The sequence below is a fragment of the Megalopta genalis genome, chromosome 9 (assembly GCF_051020955.1).
Source record: "Megalopta genalis isolate 19385.01 chromosome 9, iyMegGena1_principal, whole genome shotgun sequence".
NCBI classification, from domain to species: Eukaryota; Metazoa; Arthropoda; class Insecta; order Hymenoptera; family Halictidae; genus Megalopta; species Megalopta genalis.
In genome coordinates this window covers 7,055,400-7,081,090 of record NC_135021.1, presented here as the reverse complement: position 1 = coordinate 7,081,090, position 25,691 = coordinate 7,055,400, and positions in this window count along the sequence as shown.

The following is a 25,691-nucleotide window of genomic DNA, read 5'->3' as shown; positions in this document are numbered from 1 at the left end:
AACGTTTTTACATAGGGATGAAGCATTTAGAACGAAATCTAATGTCAGAAAATGGCACTTTACTCTAGTGATTTTTCGGTTTTTTCAACTTTCTGTAAAAACCTATCATTAGATTTTCTTCAAAATACGATATTCTTGCTTAAATAACGTTTTTACATAGGGATTAAGCATTTAGAACGAAATCTAATGTCAGAAAATGGCACTTTACTCTTGTGATTTTTCGGTTTTTTCAATTTTCTGAAAAAAACTATCATTATAGATATACTTCAAAATACGATATTCTTGCATAAATAACGTTTTTACATAGGGATGAAGCATTTAGAACGAAATCTAATGTCAGAAAATGGCACTTTACTCTTGTGATTTTTCGGTTTTTTCAATTTTCTGAAAAAACCTATCATCAGATTTTTTAAATACGAGAATCTTGCTTAACTAACGATTTTACATGAGAATTAAGTATTTAGAACGAAATGTAATGTCAGAAAATGTCACTTTACTCTTGTGACTTTTCGGTTTTTTCAATTTTCTGAAAAAACCTATCATTATAGATATACTTCAAAATACGATATTCTTGCTTAAATAACATTTTTACATAGGGGTGAAGCATTTAGAACGAAATCTAATGTCAGAAAATGTCACTTTACTCTTGTGACTTTTCGGTTTTTTCAATTTTCTGAAAAAACCTATCATTAGATTTTCTTCAAAATACCATAATCTTGCTTAGATAACGTTTTTATATAGGGATTGAGCATTTAGAACGAAATCTAATGTCAGAAAATGGCACTTTACTCTTGTGATTTTTCGGTTTTTTCAATTTTCTGAAAAAACCTATAATTAGATTTACTTCAAAATACGATATTCTTGCTTACATAACGTTTTTACATAGGGACGAAGCATTTAGAACGAAATCTAATGTCAGAAAATGGCACTTTACTCTAGTGATTTTTCGGTTTTTTCAACTTTCTGTAAAAACCTATCATTAGATTTTCTTCAAAATACGATATTCTTGCTTAAATAACGTTTTTACATAGGGATTAAGCATTTAGAACGAAATCTAATGTCAGAAAATGGCACTTTACTCTTGTGATTTTTCGGTTTTTTCAATTTTCTGAAAAAAACTATCATTATAGATATACTTCAAAATACGATATTCTTGCATAAATAACGTTTTTACATAGGGATGAAGCATTTAGAACGAAATCTAATGTCAGAAAATGGCACTTTACCCTTGTGATTTTTCGGTTTTTTCAATTTTCTGAAAAAACCTATCATTAGATTTTCTTCAAAATACCATAATCTTGCTTAAATAACGTTTTTATATAGGGATTGAGCATTTAGAACGAAATCTAATGTCAGAAAATGGCACTTTACTCTTGTGATTTTTCGGTTTTCTCAATTTTCTGAAAAAACCTATCATTAGATTTTCTTCAAAATACCATAATCTTGCTTAAATAACGTTTTTATATAGGGATTGAGCATTTAGAACGAAATCTAATGTCAGAAAATGGCACTTTACTCTAGCGATTTTACGGTTTTTTCAATTTTCTGAAAAAACCTATAATTAGATTTACCTCAAACTACGATATTCTTGCTGAGATAACACTTTTACATAGGGATTAAGCATTTAGAACGAAATCTAATGTCAGAAAATGGCACTTTCCTCTTATGATTTTACGGTTTTTTGAATTTTCTGAAAAAACCTATCATTATAGATATACTTCAAGATACGATATTCTTGCTTAAATAACGTTTTTACATAGGGATGAAGCATTTAGAACGAAATCTAATGTCAGAAAATGGCACTTTACTCTAGCGATTTTTCGGTTTTTTCAATTTTCTGAAAAAACCTATAATTAGATTTACCTCATACTACGATATTCTTGCTTAGATAACACTTTTACATAGGGATTAAGCATTTAGAACGAAATCTAATGTCAGAAAATGGCACTTTCCTCTTATGATTTTACGGTTTTTTCAATTTTCTGAAAAAACCTGTCATTAGATTTTCTTAAATACGAGAGTCTGGCTTAGCTAACGATTTTACATTAGAACTAAGTATTTAGAACGAAATCTAATGTCAGAAAATGGCACTTTACTCTTGTGATTTTTCGGTTTTTTCAATTTTCTGAAAAAACCTATCATCAGATTTTTTAACTACGAGAATCTTGCTTAACTAACGATTTTACATCAGAATTAAGTATTTAGAACGAAATCTAAAGTCAGAAAATGGCGCTTTACTCTAGTGATTTTTCGGTTTTTTCAACTTTCTGTAAAAACCTATCATTAGATTTTCTTCAAAATACGATATTCTTGCTTAAATAACGTTTTTACATAGGGATTAAGCATTTAGAACGAAATCTAATGTCAGAAAATGGCACTTTACTCTTGTGATTTTACGGTTTTTTCAATTTTCTGAAAAAACCTATAATTAGATTTACCTCAAACTACGATATTCTTGCTTAGATAACACTTTTACATAGGGATTAAGCATTTAGAACGAAATCTAATGTCAGAAAATGGCACTTTCCTCTTATGATTTTACGGTTTTTTCAATTTTCTGAAAAAACCTGTCATTAGATTTTCTTAAATACGAGAGTCTGGCTTAGCTAACGATTTTACATTAGAACTAAGTATTTAGAACGAAATGTAATGTCAGAAAATGGCACTTTACTCTTGTGATTTTTCGGCTTCTTCAATTTTCTCAAAACACCTCTCATTAGATTTTTTCAAATACGAGAATCTTGCTTAACTAACAATTTTACATCAGAATTAAGTATTTAGAACGAAATCTAAAGTCAGAAAATGGCGCTTTACTCTAGTGATTTTTCGGTTTTTTCAACTTTCTGTAAAAACCTATCATTAGATTTTCTTCAAAATACGATATTCTTGCTTAAATAACGTTTTTACATAGGGATGAAGCATTTAGAACGAAATCTAATGTCAGAAAATGGCACTTTACTCTTGTGATTTTTCGGTTTTCTCAATTTTCTGAAAAAACCTATCATTAGATTTTCTTCAAAATACCATAATCTTGCTTAAATAACGTTTTTATATAGGGATTGAGCATTTAGAACGAAATCTAATGTCAGAAAATGGCACTTTACTCTAGCGATTTTACGGTTTTTTCAATTTTCTGAAAAAACCTATAATTAGATTTACCTCATACTACGATATTCTTGCTTAGATAACACTTTTACATAGGGATTAAGCATTTAGAACGAAATCTAATGTCAGAAAATGGCACTTTACTCTTGTGATTTTTCGGTTTTTTCAATTTTCTGAAAAAACCTATCATCAGATTTTTTAAATACGAGAATCTTGCTTAACTAACGATTTTACATTAGAATTAAGTATTTAGAACGAAATGTAATGTCAGAAAATTGTCACTTTACTCTTGTGACTTTTCGGTTTTTTCAATTTTCTGAAAAAACCTATCATTATAGATATACTTCAAAATACGATATTCTTGCTTAGATAACACTTTTACATAGGGAATAAGCATTTAGAACGAAATCTAATGTCAGAAAATGGCACTTTCCTCTTATGATTTTACGGTTTTTTGAATTTTTTGATAAAACCTATCATTATAGATATACTTCAAGATACGATATTCTTGCTTAAATAACGTTTTTACATAGGGATTGAGTATTTAGAACGAAATCTAATGTCAGAAAATGGCACTTTACTCTAGCGATTTCTCGGTTTTTTCAATTTTCTGAAAAAACCTATAATTAGATTTACTTCAAAATACGATATTCTTGCTTACATAACGTTTTTACATAGGGATGAAGCATTTAGAACGAAATCTAATGTCAGAAAATGGCACTTTACTCTAGCGATTTTACGGTTTTTTCAATTTTCTGAAAAAACCTATAATTAGATTTACCTCAAACTACGATATTCTTGCTTAGATAACACTTTTACATAGGGATTAAGCATTTAGAACGAAATCTAATGTCAGAAAATGGCACTTTCCTCTTATGATTTTACGGTTTTTTCAATTTTCTGAAAAAACCTGTCATTAGATTTTCTTAAATACGAGAGTCTGGCTTAGATAACGATTTTACATTAGAACTAAGTATTTAGAACGAAATGTAATGTCAGAAAATGTCACTTTACTCTTGTGACTTTTCGGTTTTTTCAATTTTCTGAAAAAACCTATCATTAGATTTTCTTCAAAATACCATAATCTTGCTTAAATAACGTTTTTATATAGGGATTGAGCATTTAGAACGAAATCTAATGTCAGAAAATGGCACTTTACTCTTGTGATTTTTCGGTTTTTTCAATTTTCTGAAAAAACCTATAATTAGATTTACTTCAAAATACGATATTCTTGCTTACATAACGTTTTTACATAGGGATGAAGCATTTAGAACGAAATCTAATGTCAGAAAATGGCACTTTACTCTAGTGATTTTTCGGTTTTTTCAACTTTCTGTAAAAACCTATCATTAGATTTTCTTCAAAATACGATATTCTTGCTTAAATAACGTTTTTACATAGGGATTAAGCATTTAGAACGAAATCTAATGTCAGAAAATGGCACTTTACTCTTGTGATTTTTCGGTTTTTTCAATTTTCTGAAAAAAACTATCATTATAGATATACTTCAAAATACGATATTCTTGCATAAATAACGTTTTTACATAGGGATGAAGCATTTAGAACGAAATCTAATGTCAGAAAATGGCACTTTACTCTTGTGATTTTTCGGTTTTTTCAATTTTCTGAAAAAACCTATCATCAGATTTTTTAAATACGAGAATCTTGCTTAACTAACGATTTTACATGAGAATTAAGTATTTAGAACGAAATGTAATGTCAGAAAATGTCACTTTACTCTTGTGACTTTTCGGTTTTTTCAATTTTCTGAAAAAACCTATCATTATAGATATACTTCAAAATACGATATTCTTGCTTAAATAACATTTTTACATAGGGGTGAAGCATTTAGAACGAAATCTAATGTCAGAAAATGTCACTTTACTCTTGTGACTTTTCGGTTTTTTCAATTTTCTGAAAAAACCTATCATTAGATTTTCTTCAAAATACCATAATCTTGCTTAGATAACGTTTTTATATAGGGATTGAGCATTTAGAACGAAATCTAATGTCAGAAAATGGCACTTTACTCTTGTGATTTTTCGGTTTTTTCAATTTTCTGAAAAAACCTATAATTAGATTTACTTCAAAATACGATATTCTTGCTTACATAACGTTTTTACATAGGGACGAAGCATTTAGAACGAAATCTAATGTCAGAAAATGGCACTTTACTCTAGTGATTTTTCGGTTTTTTCAACTTTCTGTAAAAACCTATCATTAGATTTTCTTCAAAATACGATATTCTTGCTTAAATAACGTTTTTACATAGGGATTAAGCATTTAGAACGAAATCTAATGTCAGAAAATGGCACTTTACTCTTGTGATTTTTCGGTTTTTTCAATTTTCTGAAAAAAACTATCATTATAGATATACTTCAAAATACGATATTCTTGCATAAATAACGTTTTTACATAGGGATGAAGCATTTAGAACGAAATCTAATGTCAGAAAATGGCACTTTACCCTTGTGATTTTTCGGTTTTTTCAATTTTCTGAAAAAACCTATCATTAGATTTTCTTCAAAATACCATAATCTTGCTTAAATAACGTTTTTATATAGGGATTGAGCATTTAGAACGAAATCTAATGTCAGAAAATGGCACTTTACTCTTGTGATTTTTCGGTTTTCTCAATTTTCTGAAAAAACCTATCATTAGATTTTCTTCAAAATACCATAATCTTGCTTAAATAACGTTTTTATATAGGGATTGAGCATTTAGAACGAAATCTAATGTCAGAAAATGGCACTTTACTCTAGCGATTTTACGGTTTTTTCAATTTTCTGAAAAAACCTATAATTAGATTTACCTCAAACTACGATATTCTTGCTGAGATAACACTTTTACATAGGGATTAAGCATTTAGAACGAAATCTAATGTCAGAAAATGGCACTTTCCTCTTATGATTTTACGGTTTTTTGAATTTTCTGAAAAAACCTATCATTATAGATATACTTCAAGATACGATATTCTTGCTTAAATAACGTTTTTACATAGGGATGAAGCATTTAGAACGAAATCTAATGTCAGAAAATGGCACTTTACTCTAGCGATTTTTCGGTTTTTTCAATTTTCTGAAAAAACCTATAATTAGATTTACCTCATACTACGATATTCTTGCTTAGATAACACTTTTACATAGGGATTAAGCATTTAGAACGAAATCTAATGTCAGAAAATGGCACTTTCCTCTTATGATTTTACGGTTTTTTCAATTTTCTGAAAAAACCTGTCATTAGATTTTCTTAAATACGAGAGTCTGGCTTAGCTAACGATTTTACATTAGAACTAAGTATTTAGAACGAAATCTAATGTCAGAAAATGGCACTTTACTCTTGTGATTTTTCGGTTTTTTCAATTTTCTGAAAAAACCTATCATCAGATTTTTTAACTACGAGAATCTTGCTTAACTAACGATTTTACATCAGAATTAAGTATTTAGAACGAAATCTAAAGTCAGAAAATGGCGCTTTACTCTAGTGATTTTTCGGTTTTTTCAACTTTCTGTAAAAACCTATCATTAGATTTTCTTCAAAATACGATATTCTTGCTTAAATAACGTTTTTACATAGGGATTAAGCATTTAGAACGAAATCTAATGTCAGAAAATGGCACTTTACTCTTGTGATTTTTCGGTTTTTTCAATTTTCTGAAAGGATCTATCATTATTGATATACTTCAAAATACGATATTCTTGCTTCAATAACGTTTTTACATAGGGATTAACCATTTAGAACGAAATCTAATGTCAGAAAATGGCACTTTACTCTTGTGATTTTTCGGTTTTTTCAATTTTCTGAAAAAACCTATCATCAGATTTTTTAAATACGAGAATCTTGCTTAACTAACGATTTTACATTAGAATTAAGTATTTAGAACGAAATGTAATGTCAGAAAATGTCACTTTACTCTTGTGACTTTTCGGTTTTTTCAATTTTCTGAAAAAACCTATCATTAGATTTTCTTCAAAATACCATAATCTTGCTTAGATAACGTTTTTATATAGGGATTGAGCATTTAGAACGAAATCTAATGTCAGAAAATGGCACTTTACTCTTGTGATTTTTCGGTTTTTTCAATTTTCTGAAAAAACCTATAATTAGATTTACTTCAAAATACGATATTCTTGCTTACATAACGTTTTTACATAGGGATGAAGCATTTAGAACGAAATCTAATGTCAGAAAATGGCACTTTACTCTAGTGATTTTTCGGTTTTTTCAACTTTCTGTAAAAACCTATCATTAGATTTTCTTCAAAATACGATATTCTTGCTTAAATAACGTTTTTACATAGGGATTAAGCATTTAGAACGAAATCTAATGTCAGAAAATGGCACTTTACTCTTGTGATTTTTCGGTTTTTTCAATTTTCTGAAAAAAACTATCATTATAGATATACTTCAAAATACGATATTCTTGCATAAATAACGTTTTTACATAGGGATGAAGCATTTAGAACGAAATCTAATGTCAGAAAATGGCACTTTACCCTTGTGATTTTTCGGTTTTTTCAATTTTCTGAAAAAACCTATCATCAGATTTTTTAAATACGAGAATCTTGCTTAACTAACGATTTTACATTAGAATTAAGTATTTAGAACGAAATGTAATGTCAGAAAATGTCACTTTACTCTTGTGACTTTTCGGTTTTTTCAATTTTCTGAAAAAACCTATCATTATAGATATACTTCAAAATACGATATTCTTGCTTAAATAACATTTTTACATAGGGATGAAGCATTTAGAACGAAATCTAATGTCAGAAAATGGCACTTTACTCTAGCGATTTTTCGGTTTTTTCAATTTTCTGAAAAAACCTATAATTAGATTTACTTCAAAATACGATATTCTTGCTTACATAACGTTTTTACATAGGGATGAAGCATTTAGAACGAAATCTTATGTCAGAAAATGGCACTTTACTCTAGCGATTTTACGGTTTTTTCAATTTTCTGAAAAAACCTATAATTAGATTTACCTCAAACTACGATATTCTTGCTTAGATAACACTTTTACATAGGGATTAAGCATTTAGAACGAAATCTAATGTCAGAAAATGGCACTTTCCTCTTATGATTTTACGGTTTTTTCAATTTTCTGAAAAAACCTGTCATTAGATTTTCTTAAATACGAGAGTCTGGCTTAGCTAACGATTTTACATTAGAACTAAGTATTTAGAACGAAATGTAATGTCAGAAAATGGCACTTTACTCTTGTGATTTTTCGGCTTCTTCAATTTTCTCAAAACACCTCTCATTAGATTTTTTTAAATACGAGAATCTTGCTTAACTAACAATTTTACATCAGAATTAAGTATTTAGAACGAAATCTAAAGTCAGAAAATGGCGCTTTACTCTAGTGATTTTTCGGTTTTTTCAACTTTCTGTAAAAACCTATCATTAGATTTTCTTCAAAATACGATATTCTTGCTTAAATAACGTTTTTACATAGGGATGAAGCATTTAGAACGAAATCTAATGTCAGAAAATGGCACTTTACTCTTGTGATTTTTCGGTTTTCTCAATTTTCTGAAAAAACCTATCATTAGATTTTCTTCAAAATACCATAATCTTGCTTAAATAACGTTTTTATATAGGGATTGAGCATTTAGAACGAAATCTAATGTCAGAAAATGGCACTTTACTCTAGCGATTTTACGGTTTTTTCAATTTTCTGAAAAAACCTATAATTAGATTTACCTCATACTACGATATTCTTGCTTAGATAACACTTTTACATAGGGATTAAGCATTTAGAACGAAATCTAATGTCAGAAAATGGCACTTTACTCTTGTGATTTTTCGGTTTTTTCAATTTTCTGAAAAAACCTATCATCAGATTTTTTAAATACGAGAATCTTGCTTAACTAACGATTTTACATTAGAATTAAGTATTTAGAACGAAATGTAATGTCAGAAAATTGTCACTTTACTCTTGTGACTTTTCGGTTTTTTCAATTTTCTGAAAAAACCTATCATTATAGATATACTTCAAAATACGATATTCTTGCTTAGATAACACTTTTACATAGGGAATAAGCATTTAGAACGAAATCTAATGTCAGAAAATGGCACTTTCCTCTTATGATTTTACGGTTTTTTGAATTTTCTGATAAAACCTATCATTATAGATATACTTCAAGATACGATATTCTTGCTTAAATAACGTTTTTACATAGGGATTGAGTATTTAGAACGAAATCTAATGTCAGAAAATGGCACTTTACTCTAGCGATTTCTCGGTTTTTTCAATTTTCTGAAAAAACCTATAATTAGATTTACTTCAAAATACGATATTCTTGCTTACATAACGTTTTTACATAGGGATGAAGCATTTAGAACGAAATCTAATGTCAGAAAATGGCACTTTACTCTAGCGATTTTACGGTTTTTTCAATTTTCTGAAAAAACCTATAATTAGATTTACCTCAAACTACGATATTCTTGCTTAGATAACACTTTTACATAGGGATTAAGCATTTAGAACGAAATCTAATGTCAGAAAATGGCACTTTCCTCTTATGATTTTACGGTTTTTTGAATTTTCTGATAAAACCTATCATTATAGATATACTTCAAGATACGATATTCTTGCTTAAATAACGTTTTTACATAGGGATTGAGTATTTAGAACGAAATCTAATGTCAGAAAATGGCACTTTACTCTAGCGATTTCTCGGCTTCTTCAATTTTCTGAAAAAACCTATCATTATAGATATACTTCGAAATACGATATTCTTGCTTCAATAACGTTTTTACATAGGGATTAAACATTTAGAACGAAATCTAATGTCAGAAAATGGCACTTTACTCTTGTGATTTTTCGGTTTTTTCAAATGTCTGTAAAAACCTATAATTAGATTTACTTCAAAATACGATATTCTTGCTTACATAACGTTTTTACATAGGGATGAAGCATTTAGAACGAAATCTAATGTCAGAAAATGGCACTTTACTCTAGTGATTTTTCGGTTTTTTCAACTTTCTGTAAAAACCTATCATTAGATTTTCTTCAAAATACGATATTCTTGCTTAAATAACGTTTTTACATAGGGATTAAGCATTTAGAACGAAATCTAATGTCAGAAAATGGCACTTTACTCTTGTGATTTTTCGGTTTTTTCAATTTTCTGAAAAAAACTATCATTATAGATATACTTCAAAATACGATATTCTTGCATAAATAACGTTTTTACATAGGGATGAAGCATTTAGAACGAAATCTAATGTCAGAAAATGGCACTTTACTCTTGTGATTTTTCGGTTTTTTCAATTTTCTGAAAAAACCTATCATCAGATTTTTTAAATACGAGAATCTTGCTTAACTAACGATTTTACATGAGAATTAAGTATTTAGAACGAAATGTAATGTCAGAAAATGTCACTTTACTCTTGTGACTTTTCGGTTTTTTCAATTTTCTGAAAAAACCTATCATTATAGATATACTTCAAAATACGATATTCTTGCTTAAATAACATTTTTACATAGGGGTGAAGCATTTAGAACGAAATCTAATGTCAGAAAATGGCACTTTACTCTTGTGATTTTTCGGTTTTCTCAATTTTCTGAAAAAACCTATCATTAGATTTTCTTCAAAATACCATAATCTTGCTTAAATAACGTTTTTATATAGGGATTGAGTATTTAGAACGAAATCTAATGTCAGAAAATGGCACTTTACTCTAGCGATTTTTCGGTTTTTTCAATTTTCTGAAAAAACCTATAATTAGATTTACTTCAAAATACGATATTCTTGCTTACATAACGTTTTTACATAGGGATGAAGCATTTAGAACGAAATCTAATGTCAGAAAATGGCACTTTACTCTAGCGATTTTACGGATTTTTCAATTTTCTGAAAAAACCTATAATTAGATTTACCTCAAACTACGATATTCTTGCTTAGATAACACTTTTACATAGGGATTAAGCATTTAGAACGAAATCTAATGTCAGAAAATGGCACTTTCCTCTTATGATTTTACGGTTTTTTCAATTTTCTGAAAAAACCTGTCATTAGATTTTCTTAAATACGAGAGTCTGGCTTAGCTAACGATTTTACATTAGAACTAAGTATTTAGAACGAAATGTAATGTCAGAAAATGGCACTTTACTCTTGTGATTTTTCGGCTTCTTCAATTTTCTCAAAACACCTCTCATTAGATTTTTTTAAATACGAGAATCTTGCTTAACTAACGATTTTACATTAGAATTAAGTATTTAGAACGAAATCTAAAGTCAGAAAATGGCGCTTTACTCTAGTGATTTTTCGGTTTTTTCAATTTTCTGAAAAAACCTGTCATTAGATTTTCTTAAATACGAGAGTCTGGCTTAGCTAACGATTTTACATTAGAACTAAGTATTTAGAACGAAATGTAATGTCAGAAAATGGCACTTTACTCTTGTGATTTTTCGGCTTCTTCAATTTTCTCAAAACACCTCTCATTAGATTTTTTTAAATACGAGAATCTTGCTTAACTAACGATTTTACATTAGAATTAAGTATTTAGAACGAAATCTAAAGTCAGAAAATGGCGCTTTACTCTAGTGATTTTTCGGTTTTTTCAACTTTCTGTAAAAACCTATCATTAGATTTTCTTCAAAATACGATATTCTTGCTTAAATAACGTTTTTACATAGGGATTAAGCATTTAGAACGAAATCTAATGTCAGAAAATGGCACTTTACTCTTGTGATTTTTCGGTTTTTTCAATTTTCTGAAAGGATCTATCATTATTGATATACTTCAAAATACGATATTCTTGCTTCAATAACGTTTTTACATAGGGATTAACCATTTAGAACGAAATCTAATGTCAGAAAATGGCACTTTACTCTTGTGATTTTTCGGTTTTTTCAATTTTCTGAAAAAACCTATCATCAGATTTTTTAAATACGAGAATCTTGCTTAACTAACGATTTTACATTAGAATTAAGTATTTAGAACGAAATGTAATGTCAGAAAATGTCACTTTACTCTTGTGACTTTTCGGTTTTTTCAATTTTCTGAAAAAACCTATCATTAGATTTTCTTCAAAATACGATATTCTTGCTTAAATAACGTTTTTACATAGGGATTAAGCATTTAGAACGAAATCTAATGTCAGAAAATGGCACTTTACTCTTGTGATTTTTCGGTTTTTTCAATTTTCTGAAAAAACCTATCATCAGATTTTTTAAATACGAGAATCTTGCTTAACTAACGATTTTACATTAGAATTAAGTATTTAGAACGAAATGTAATGTCAGAAAATGTCACTTTACTCTTGTGACTTTTCGGTTTTTTCAATTTTCTGAAAAAACCTATCATTATAGATATACTTCAAGATACGATATTCTTGCTTACATAACGTTTTTACATAGGGATGAAGCATTTAGAACGAAATGTAATGTCAGAAAATGGCACTTTACTCTTGTGATTTTTCGGTTTTTTCAATTTTCTGAAAAAACGTATCATTATAGATATACTTCAAAATACGATATTCTTGCTTAAATAACGTTTTTACATCGGGATGAAGCATTTAGAACGAAATCTAATGTCAGCAAATGGCAGTTTACGCTAGCGATTTTTCGGTCTTTTCAATTTTCTGAAAAAACCTATAATTAGATTTACCTCAAACTACGATATTCTTGCATAAATAACACTTTTACATAGGGATTAAGCATTTAGAACGAAATCTAATGTCAGAAAATGGCACTTTCCTCTTATGATTTTACGGTTTTTTGAATTTTCTGAAAAAACCTGTCATTAGATTTTCTTAAATACGAGAATCTGGCTTAGCTAACGATTTTACATTAGAATTAAGTATTTAGAACGAAATCTAAAGTCAGAAAATGGCGCTTTACTCTAGTGATTTTTCGGTTATTTCAATTTTCTGAAAAAACCTGTCATTAGATTTTCTTAAATACGAGAGTCTGGGTTAGCTAACGATTTTACATTAGAACTAAGTATTTAGAACGAAATGTAATGTCAGAAAATGGCACTTTACTCTTGTGATTTTTCGGCTTCTTCAATTTTCTCAAAACACCTCTCATTAGATTTTTTTAAATACGAGAATCTTGCTTAACTAACGATTTTACATTAGAATTAAGTATTTAGAACGAAATCTAAAGTCAGAAAATGGCGCTTTACTCTAGTGATTTTTCGGTTTTTTCAACTTTCTGTAAAAACCTATCATTAGATTTTCTTCAAAATACGATATTCTTGCTTAAATAACGTTTTCACATAGGGATTAAGCATTTAGAACGAAATCTAATGTCAGAAAATGGCACTTTACTCTTGTGATTTTTCGGTTTTTTCAATTTTCTGAAAAAACCTATCATTATAGATATACTTCAAAATACGATATCCTTGCTTAAATAACGTTTTTACATAGGGATGAAGCATTTAGAACGAAATCTAATGTCAGAAAATGGCACTTTACTCCTGTGATTTTTCGGTTTTTTCAATTTTCTGAAAGGACCTATCATTATTGATATACTTCAAAATACGATATTCTTGCTTCAATAACGTTTTTACATAGGGATTAAACATTTAGAACGAAATCTAATGTCAGAAAATGGCACTTTACTCTTGTGATTTTTCGGTTTTTTCAAATGTCTGTAAAAACCTATTCTTAGACTTCCTTCCAGGTACAATATTGTTGCTTAAATAACGTTTTTACATAGAGATTAAGCATTTAGAACGAAATCTAATGTCAGAAAATGGCAATTTACTCTTGTGATTTTACGGTTTTTTCAATTTTCTGAAAAAACCTATCATTATAGATATACTTCAAGATACGATATTCTTGCTTACATAACGTTTTTACATAGGGATGAAGCATTTAGAACGAAATCTAATGTCAGAAAATGGCACTTTACGCTAGCGATTTTTCGGTCTTTTCAATTTTCTGAAAAAACCTATAATTAGATTTACCTCAAACTACGATATTCTTGCATAAATAACACTTTTACATAGGGATTAAGCATTTAGAACGAAATCTAATGTCAGAAAATGGCACTTTCCTCTTATGATTTTACGGTTTTTTCAATTTTCTGAAAAAACCTGTCATTAGATTTTCTTAAATACGAGAATCTGGCTTAGCTAACGATTTTACATTAGAACTAAGTATTTAGAACGAAATGTAATGTCAGAAAATGGCACAATACTCTAGCGGTTTTTCGGTTTTTTCAATTTTCTGAAAAAACCTATAATTAGATTTACCTCAAACAACGATATTCTTGCTTAAATAACACTTTTACATAGGAATTAAGCATTTAGAACGAAATCTAATTTCAGAAAATGGCACTTTACTCTTGTGATTTTACGGATTTTTCAATTTTCTGAAAAAACCTATCATTATAGATATACTTCAAAATACGATATTCTTGCTTAAATAACGTTTCTACATAGGGATGAAGCATTTAGAACGAAATCTAATGTCAGAAAATGGCACTTTCCTCTTATGATTTTACGGTTTTTTCAATTTTCTGAAAAAACCTGTCATTAGATTTTCTTAAATACGGGAATCTAGCTTAGCTAACGATTTTACATTAGAACTAAGTATTTAGAACGAAATCTAAAGTCAGAAAATGGCGGTTTACTGTAGTGATTTTTCGGTTTTTTCAAATTTCTGTAAAAACCTATCATTAGATTTTCTTCAAAATACGATATTATTGCTTAAATAGCGTTTTTACATGGGGATGAAGCATTTAGAACGAAATCTAATGTCAGAAAATGGCACTTTACGCTAGCGATTTTTCGGTCTTTTCAATTTTCTGAAAAAACCTATAATTAGATTTACCTCAAACTACGATATTCTTGCATAAATAACACTTTTACATAGGGATTAAGCATTTAGAACGAAATCTAATGTCAGAAAATGTTACTTTCCTCTTATGATTTTACGGTTTTATGAATTTTCTGAAAAAACCTGTCATTAGATTTTCTTAAATACGAGAATCTGGCTTAGCTAACGATTTTACATTAGAACTAAGTATTTAGAACGAAATGTAATGTCAGAAAATGGAACTTTACTCTCGTGATTTTACGGTTTTTTCAATTTTCTGAAAGAACCTATTATTAGATATACTTCAAAATACGATATTCTTGCTTCAATAACGTTTTTACATAGGGATGAAGCATTTAGAACGAAATCTAATGTCAGAAAATGGCACAATACTCTAGCGGTTTTTCGGTTTTTTCAATTTTCTGAAAAAACCTATAATTAGATTTACCTCAAACTACGATATTCTTGCTTAAATAAGACTTTTACATAGGAATTAAGCATTTAGAACGAAATCTAATGTCAGAAAATGGCGGTTTACTGTAGTGATTTTTCGGTTTTTCAACTTTCTGTAAAAACCTATCATTAGATTTTCTTCAAAATACGATATTCTTGCTTAAATAACATTTTTACATAGGGATTAAGCATTTAGAACGAAATCTAATGTCAGAAAATGGCACTTTACTCTTGTGATTTTTCGGATTTTTCAATTTTCTGAAAGGACCTATCATTATTGATATACTTTAAAATACGATAATCTTGCTTCAATAACGTTTTTACATAGGGATTAAACATTTAGAACGAAATCTAATGTCATAAAATGGCACTTTACTCTTGTGATTTTTCGGTTTTTTCAAATGTCTGTAAAAACCTATTCTTAGACTTCCTTCCAGGTACAATATTGTTGCTTAAATAACGTTTTTACATAGAGATTAATCATTTAGAACGAAATCTAATGTCAGAAAATGGCACTTTACTCTTGTGATTTTACGGTTTTTTCAATTTTCTGAAAAAACCTATCATCAGATTTTTTAAATACGAGAATCTTGCTTAACTAACGATTTTACATTAGAATTAAGTATCTAGAACGAAATGTAATGTCAGAAAATGGCATTTTACTCTTGTGATTTTACGGTTTTTTCAATTTTCTGAAGAAACCTATCATTAGATTTTTTAAATACGAGAATCTTGCTTAACTACCGATTTTACATTAGAATTAAGTATTTAGGACGAAATCTAAAGTCAGGAAATGTCACTTTACTCTTGTTAATTTTCGGTTTTTTCAATTTTCTGAAAAAACCTATCATTAGATTTTCTTCAAAGTACGATATTCCTGCTTAAATAACGTTTTTACATAGGGTTGAAGCATTTAGAACGAAATCTAATGTCAGAAAATGGCACTTTACTCTTGTGATTTTTAGGTTTTTTCCATTTTCTGAAAGAATCTATCATTTGATTTTCTTCAAAGTCAGATATTCTTGCCTAAATAACGTTTTTACATAGGGATTATGCATTTAGAACGAAATCTAATGTCAGAAAATGGCACTTTACTCCTGTGATTTTTCGGTTTTTTCAATTTTCTGAAAAAACCTATCATCAGATTTTTTAAATACGAGAATCTTGCTTAACTAACGATTTTACATTAGAATTAAGTATCTAGAACGAAATGTAATGTCAGAAAATGGCATTTTACTCTTGTGATTTTACGGTTTTTTCAATTTTCTGAAGAAACCTATCATTAGATTTTTTAAATACGAGAATCTTGCTTAACTACCGATTTTACATTAGAATTAAGTATTTAGGACGAAATCTAAAGTCAGGAAATGTCACTTTACTCTTGTTAATTTTCGGTTTTTTCAATTTTCTGAAAAAACCTATCATTAGATTTTCTTCAAAGTACGATATTCCTGCTTAAATAACGTTTTTACATAGGGTTGAAGCATTTAGAACGAAATCTAATGTCAGAAAATGGCACTTTACTCCTGTGATTTTTCGGTTTTTTCAATTTTCTGAAAAAACCTATCATCAGATTTTTTAAATACGAGAATCTTGCTTAACTAACGATTTTACATTAGAATTAAGTATCTAGAACGAAATGTAATGTCAGAAAATGGCATTTTACTCTTGTGATTTTACGGTTTTTTCAATTTTCTGAAAACACCTCTCATTAGATTTTTTTAAATACGAGAATCTTGCTTAACTAACGATTTTACATTAGAATTAAGTATTTAGAACGAAATCTAAAGTAAGAAAATGGCGCTTTACTCTAATGGTTTTTCGGTTTTTTCAACTTTCTGTAAAAACCAATCATTAGATTTTCTTCGAAGTACGATATTCTTGCTTAAATATCGTTTCTAAATAGGGATTAAGCATTTAGAACGAAATCTAATGTCAGAAAATGGCACTTTACTCTTGTGATTTTACGGCTTTTTCAATTTTCTGAAAAAACCTATCATTAGATTTTTTAAATACGAGGATCTTGCTTATCTAACAATTTTACATTAGAATTAAATATTTAGAACGAAATGTAATGTCAGAAAATGTCACTTTACTTTTGTCAAATTTCGGTTTTTTCAATTTTCTGAAAAAACCTATCATTAGATTTTCTTCAAAGTACGATATTCCTGCTTAAATAACGTTTTTACATAGGGTTGAAGCATTTAGAACGAAATCTAATGTCAGAAAATGGCACTTTACTCCAGTGATTTTTCGGTTTTCTCAATTTTCTGAAACAACCTATCATCAGATTTTTTAAATACGAGAATCTTGCTTAACTACCGATTTTGTTCATTTGTTCATTTGTTCATTTGTTCATTTGTTCATTTGTTCATTTGTTCATTTGTTCATTTGTTCATTTGTTCATTCGCTCTGCTCTGCTCTTCCTCGCTCTGCTCTGCTTTGCTCTTCTCTGTTCTTCTCTGCTCTCCTCTGCTCTTCTCCGCTCTTCTCAGTTCTTCTCTGCTCTTCTCTGCTCTTCTCTGCCCTGCACTTCTCTGGTCTGCTCTGGTCTGATCTGGTATGCTCTTCTCTGCTCTGCTCTACTCTTCTCCGCTCTTCTCTGCTCATCTCTGCTCTGCTCTTCTCTGCTCTGTTCTGTTCTTCTCTGCTCTGCTCTGCTCTGATCTGCTCTGCTCTCCTCTGCTCTGCTCTGCTCAGCTCTTCTCTCCTCTGCTATGCTCTGCTCTGCTCTTCTCTGCTCTGCTCTGCTCTTCTCTGCTCTTCTCTGCACTCCTCCGCTCTGCTCTTCTCTGCTCTTCACTGCTCAGCTCACCACTGCTCTGCTCTGCTCTCCTCTGCTCTTCTCTGCTCTGCTCTTCTCTGCTCTTCACTGCTCTTCTCTGCTCTGCTCTGCTCTTCTCTGTTCTGCTCTTCTCCGCTCTTCTCTGCTCTGCACTCCTCTGCTCTGCTCTGCTCTTCTCTGCTCTGCACTCCTCTGCTCTGCTCTGCTCTTCTCTGCTCTTCTCTGCTCTGCTCTGCTATGCTCTGCTCTTCTCTGCTCTTCTCAGCTCTGCTCTTCTCAGCTCTGCTCTGCTCAGCTCTTCTCTGCTCTGCTCTTCTCCGCTCTTCTCTGCTCTGCTCAGCTCTTCTCTGCTCTGCTCTTCTCTGCTCTTCTCTGCACTCCTCCGCTCTGCTCTTCTCTGCTCTTCACTGCTCAGCTCACCACTGCTCTGCTCTGCTCTCCTCTGCTCTTCTCTGCTCTGCTCTTCTCTGCTCTTCACTGCTCTTCTCTGCTCTGCTCTGCTCTTCTCTGTTCTGCTCTTCTCCGCTCTTCTCTGCTCTGCACTCCTCTGCTCTGCTCTGCTCTTCTCTGCTCTGCACTCCTCTGCTCTGCTCTGCTCTTCTCTGCTCTTCTCTGCTCTGCTCTGCTATGCTCTGCTCTTCTCTGCTCTTCTCAGCTCTGCTCTTCTCAGCTCTGCTCTGCTCAGCTCTTCTCTGCTCTGCTCTTCTCCGCTCTTCTCTGCTCTGCTCAGCTCTTCTCTGCTCTGCTCTTCTCCGTTCGGGGCAGACCAGATAACTGCAGCCCCTAAAAATTCAACGAATAACAGTTATCTGGTGTGCCCCGGGGCTCGCGATTCTCTAAAGGAAAAACAAACTGATCTGTGGGAAACCACGCGACAGTCCTCGGCCACTTACCCGGCAATATATATATTTTGTCTGCGATCCAGGAAACCAAACACTATTGGGGCCTCGAGTGCCTGGTCGTGTGTATTTCGTCAGTCGAAGGCGCGACACAATCGCCGCTCGCACTCAACATAATTTACGACAAACGCACAATTGTTTCTTTCTCTTAGTACGACATTGACAGTATGCATCGTTAGCCCGTCGACCGGATTTATGGCCATAGAAAACGAATTACGGTTTTTCCCCAATTCATGCGACTGTCCGCCGTGGGTCCTATCGGCAGACCGGACCACCCGCGAGCCACGTGAAAATATTGGAAATGCGGTCTAATTATCATAATACAAAGTATTTAATTTTATTGATTGAAACTACTGAAAATTTAAATATTCTAATTTTAAAAGTCCAATTTTAAATTAGTTTTAAAATAAATTTATCCCGTTAAGTTAAATTATATTACAACAAAGTAATAAAATTGTTATGAAATACAAATCATTTAATTTTACTGATTATTTTAATAAAAATTTAAATCTTCAATTATCATAAATCTAAACTTAATTCTTTACACGACTTTAATACTTTATATGACAATGAACTATTATTTATTTCATTTATTATTGAATACCCTAAACTAACCAATTCAATTTGATGTAGGATAAATGAATAAATATATTTAAAAGTATGAAATAATAATGTCCGTAAAAAAGAAAAGAAAAAAAAAATTCCAATAAAAAATGTAACAACTAACAATGCCAAAGTTAGGATTTTCTTCCAACATAAACTCATCAATTCAGTATTAATAATTTTTATGATACATAACAGAAATATTAAATTAACTCTTTTACTTTCGAGATAATTAAAAACACTAACTTTATTTTAATTAACCCTGATACAAAAAGTACGAAAAAATCACTTTTACTTATACTAATATTACTTTCTTCTTCTACAACACACGCACACACATTTTAAAATCATTAAATTTATTCGTAAATAAATACTATAACTTATAATCATGTAATTCCTTTTTTCAAATATATTAAATTAAGAAATCAATAATATTTATAATTTGTGCAAATAATAAAATTTTCCTCATTCAGAATCCTTTCAATGTAAATGAAACACTTATTGTTAAACTAAAATTTTAATGAAAACATTTTCCCATACTTTTACAACGTTACGATTTATTCCATTTATAATGAAAGTGGCGGGCAATTTGTACGGTTCACATAAATTTATTCAACCTAGATAATTATTAAAATTTATTATCGAGATAACTGAAGCCCCTAAAAATTCTTAAAATTAACGAATAACAGCAGTTTAACCGTTGGTGCTGGCGCACTAAATTTACCATTATTTAATTTAAATTTCTTATTCAAACTTTCATGTAATATTAAAAATTAATCTCTACTTTTCACTCGTATGAAAACTATTTAAATTTTTAGATGACTTCATAAATTGTATGTATGAAAAATATTCTATAGCCAATTTTTTAGCCGCAATTAAAATAATATATATATTCTCACTCCAACAAAGCAAATTAATACATAATTAACAGTTCAATATAATTCAATCAAATGAACCCAAATAAAATAAATGATATTATTACAATCATAGTACTAATTAGCTATAACTCAATTATTTATTTCTACGAAAATTACCCCGTAACTGTATATTAGAAATCAAATTCAATTATTCAATTAGATAATTTCATATCTCTCGAACCGAAATCAAAATAAAAATTAAATTCAACTCTATTATAAATTAATCCCACATTAGTAATCAACATAAAATTCATCTTAAATAAGTCTAAACTCTAATATATAATATTATATTTTTTAAATAATAGATACGTATACAATAAATTTTGTATTATTTTACTTCGTGATAGTCAGAGATAACCACAGCTTGCAACCGGGTTGAAATTTTGCGCAGCTAGGTTTTTGATGACCGGTGGGCCGTATTGCTATGCAACAAATCGTTGCTACTTGTATTGTCATCGTTATCATTTGCAAGTGTTCAATTAAAATGGAAAGATTGAACGGCTTACTGCAGGTTATGATTCGAAATGGTTGCAACGGCACAGTGACTCTGGCTCACATTATTTAATTAATAATATCAATTTATTTAGATCGAACGGTATAGTACTCATTTGAAAAACCTGTAAGGACAATTTTGACCATCTTGAATCGGCTACGCTCTTTGCAGAAGATTGAAGAGAAAACGTTTGTTGCAAACAAATGCAGAATACGTATTGAAATAATATCTGCAGTGGGCCCTCACCGTGGGAGGGAATGAATTGTCGGACGCGGAAATTGTAACCTTCCCATCTGCGTGCCGTACGCGGCCGAGTTCCAGATCCTCGGCCTTCTAATTTCTTTCTTTAGGGACACACGAAGGCAATCGGCTTTCTTTACGACAATAATCCTAAAATTTCCTTTCGACCCCATCTGTTCGTCAAACAATACGAACATCCGTCCATACAACCGGGAAAGCATTTGTACGTGACGAAGATCCCAAAAAAAGGAAGGGATATCTCGATGTCAGTGTTTTCGATGATACAGAAATTTACGTGAAATATAAATGACGTATAAATGACACTAATCAGCTACTTCGACCCGTCGATTTTGTTTTGCAACTTCATTCTAATGATTGAATATGGACTACAGCATATGTCAATATCATAAAAATCCGAGAAATGGAAGTACAAAAGCGAGAAAGCGAAAAAATGTATTTCCAGCAGTAATGAGAACTTTTGCTCTTACCATTTAAATTATATCGAAACATATTACCGAAATCATAGTAACGAAACAAAATGCTCACTTACCTCTCCTTCATAATTTTTCTTTTGCTGTATCTTGGTGTGGTCAAGGTCAGTTTTTTCGATGCATCCCCCTTCATACGTCTAAACAATTGGGAAGAAACCACATCCTCCCAATTCATTGAATTCACAACCTTTGGCATCGTTTCGCTACACTTTTGAAATTGTTAAATTTATCTGTTTCTATTGTTTACAATGAAATGTAGTAGAATAATGCCAAATAGAGTAGAATATAAAAGTAGAATCAAAAAGAATAGAATTGAATAAAATAAAATAGAATGAAGTAGAATGAAATAGAATGAAATAGAAAAAATCTAAAATTATAAGAAATAAACATCGCGCGCTTTGCACTCCTAGACCGTATCACTTGGAGAACAAATCACGACTGAACGCGACGTAAAAACGCAGAGAACAGCTGAATGCGAGTCACGTTACGATACTACTAATACATGTAGCTTTATCGCCTACGAAAGTGTAAACAAATCATTTTCGAACTGCAAACAGCGGTAGCGGGAAATTCGAAATAGGGAAAGCAACCGTTGTGTGGGATCATGATTTGGACCAGGGTATGCTTGCGATGCTACCATTGGACATTGCCATTGGCAGACAACCAATGATATTTTTTGAACCATTGGCAGACAATCAATGATACTATTTCAACCATTGGCAGACAACCAATGATATTATTTGAACCATTGGCAGACAACCAATGATACTATTTGAACCATTGGCAGACAACCAATCATACTATTTGAACCATTGGCGCATCATGTAGTCCCATTTTGAAAATCCCCCCACCACAAACACGGCTCCGAGACCGACACTGGGCCTAACTTCGAGCTGCGAAGGGTCGCAGTTTCATTCAACGCTGAACTCTTGGAGGAGTAAGAAACCACGAAGAAATTGCAAGTAAGTACATACTAATATATAAACTATGTATGTGGCACTAGAATTTCAAAGTTTTGAAACGTTTGCGTACCACGAGCCACTTTCGCGCTCTTCAGATTTTGGGTTGAGAAAAGCCAGGGCATATACATGTAGTATATTTTTCGTTAAATATAAGTTAAAATATTAGTTATGTAATCGAAGGAGCGCGATCGCGCTCTTTGGCGTTTTTCGATCCTGTTTTTTTAGAACCATCTGGTATGCAAACGATTCAATTGATTTTATTTCGAATTTATAACGCGATAAAATTTAGTATTGTGGAAATTTGTTCTAGTAATCGTGTAGCAATTTATTTTAATAATATTATTTTTTTTGCAGAAATATGGAACGAGAAGTCGAACAAAAAATGCAGGAAATGCAACGAGTGTTCTACAGCCCAAAGGCCTAATTAAAGGCAGGCTCTCCTGAACGAGGCTTACGCCCATGTCAGGTACCGATGGTCGGTGCAGAAACAGCTGCGAGGGGAGAGAGGACTTGGAAAAACCCCCCTGTCACCCGTGAAGGATCATTCAGAGGGAGGACCGTCCCGTGAGGGAAGCAACCCACTTAGCCGCGGCGTCCGCGATCCCCCTCAGGTGAGGTAGAATCCCGCACGCCGCGTTGACAGCGGGGGCCACGTGGAGGCGAGGTCGCCAGCAAAAGCTCGGTCCCTTGCGGGCTCGTAGAAACGAGAGTTTGGTGACATAAGTCACCACTCACCTGGACAATTACAGTTACCCAAGGGGTTACTGCAACCCGCGTCGTCACAGATGGGTTTTGAGGAAGGGTAGGAGGGAGGGAAAGAAAAGGAAGGGATGAGGAGGGGAGGGGGAAGGAAAGGAGGTTTGGAGGTTTGAGGGGGGTGGGGTGGATGCACATGGAAAGAAGAAGTCACACCCTTGTGCGGGAGCGTGTACTGAGTCCCCTGAGTTGTATTGGGAGCGCTCTTCCAGGTGGTCTCCCAAGTCTGGGTCTTAACAATGCATCCTGCCTTCTCCTATCTATTGTTTCTCGGTGTTTCATAACAGCTATTGCAAAAATTCTGAAACCTTCAAACGCATCCTGAGACAGGAGACATTTCAATTGGCATGGCCAGGCTATCTGCTTTTCCGTCAAGGTGCTAATGAGAGTAGTCCGGTGATGATGTAGTTTACTGCATTCGAAAATTATGTGGTCTACAGAGTCCCTTTGTCCACATTCACATATATCATCTTTAGTAATTTTATGTTTTTTCATTGTGTTTCCAATGATGCCATGTCCAGAGATTAGTTGAGTAGAATAATAGTTTAGAGATATCCATGAAGATGAGATTCTGTCAGAAATGTTGTCTATGAAACGGAAAGTGGTTCTTCCATTGGCGGATGCTTCCCATCGTGCTTGCCAGAGATGTAATACCTGTGTCCCGATTAATTGTTTAATTTTAGAAATATATTTTTTATCTGGCAGTTCTGTTGGGGGGATAATGTGCAGCTCTCCTATTGAGAATTCCTTATTTGTTCGGAGCAGATAGTAACATTTATGTCTTTCCAAGAGAAGGTCAACTGGGATGGCAGCATTAATAATATTTAGAGCATCTGAGGAAATAGTACGATAGGCCTTAGAGACTCTCAGAAGAGCATGTCTCTGAGATTGGAAGAGGCGTCTGATGTGATGCGTATTTAACTTATCAACCCATCCTGTGGCAGCATATGTAATGATGGGGATGAAGGTTCCTTTGTATATAGTGTTCATACTTTTTTGATTTAGTCCCCAGTTTGCCTTGGCTATTACTGTTAACTTGTTAAAGAGTATTTTAGCTTTATCTGCAATGTAGTTGACATGTGGCGTGATATTAAGTCTAGTGCCGAAACTGATTCCCAAATACTTTGCAACTTTTGTCATCCTTATTGAATGACCGTTTATCTTAACTACGGGAGGTCTTTTTATGTCAAAGAAGCCTTTAACCAGCAGCATCTCCGATTTTGCTGTGGAGAGTTTCAATTTGTAACGGTCACACCACTTGGATAAAATATCAGTTACACAATTTGCTTGGATTTCAATTTGCCTTCTAGTATTTCCCTGAATAATTACTGCGAGATCATCTGCATAAGCAATTGTACAGAAATTGTTACTATTTAAAGAGTTTATGGCGTCATCAAAAACCAGGTTCCAGAAATAGGGGCCAAGAACTGACCCCTGCGGGCAGCCTCTGTTTACCTGCTTTTTAATTGTTATTTTGGCTCCTGAGATTTCAATGGTCCTTTCGCTTAAATAACTTTGTATGAGTTTATAGAGGTTCTGTGGACAATTTCGTATCTTAAGGTTTGATAAAATTGATGGCCACCAAACATTATCAAACGCACCTGTTATGTCAAAGAACAGTGCTATAGAGTATTTTTCAGTAGTTTGCTTTATCTTGTCTCTGAACATAACTATTGCATCCTCTGTAGAGCGTCCCTTCCTAAATCCAAATTGAGATACAGCTGAGAGTGGGTGGTTGGTAATAAGATCACAAATCCTCTTAAGTATGAGTTTTTCGGCTACTTTACTCATTACAGGAAGGAGACAAATTGGTCTGTATGATCGAAGTTCAGTCCTGTCTTTGTCCTGTCCCTTGATAAGAACGCGGATAATCCCTCTCTTCCATCTACGAGGGAAGGAGCCAGTCCTCAAACACAAGTTTAATAGGTTAGTGATACTTGGGCCAAGTAGATGCCAAGCATTTTTAATAATCTCAGCTTCCAAAAGATCATAACCAGGGGCTTTTCTATTTTTAAGGGAAACTATGGCCGCTTTGACTTCATCTGTGCTAAAAGGTGGAGCGTCATCTGTGGATGGAGGATCAGCCACGGATGTGCGCAGAGTTTTTTGCCAGGGTGTTTCTTTATCAGTGCAGTCGTCAGGTATCAGTGCATTTAATAGTGCGCTATACGTTTCTTCCCAGGTAGTTGTATGTGTGCCGTCTATTTTAA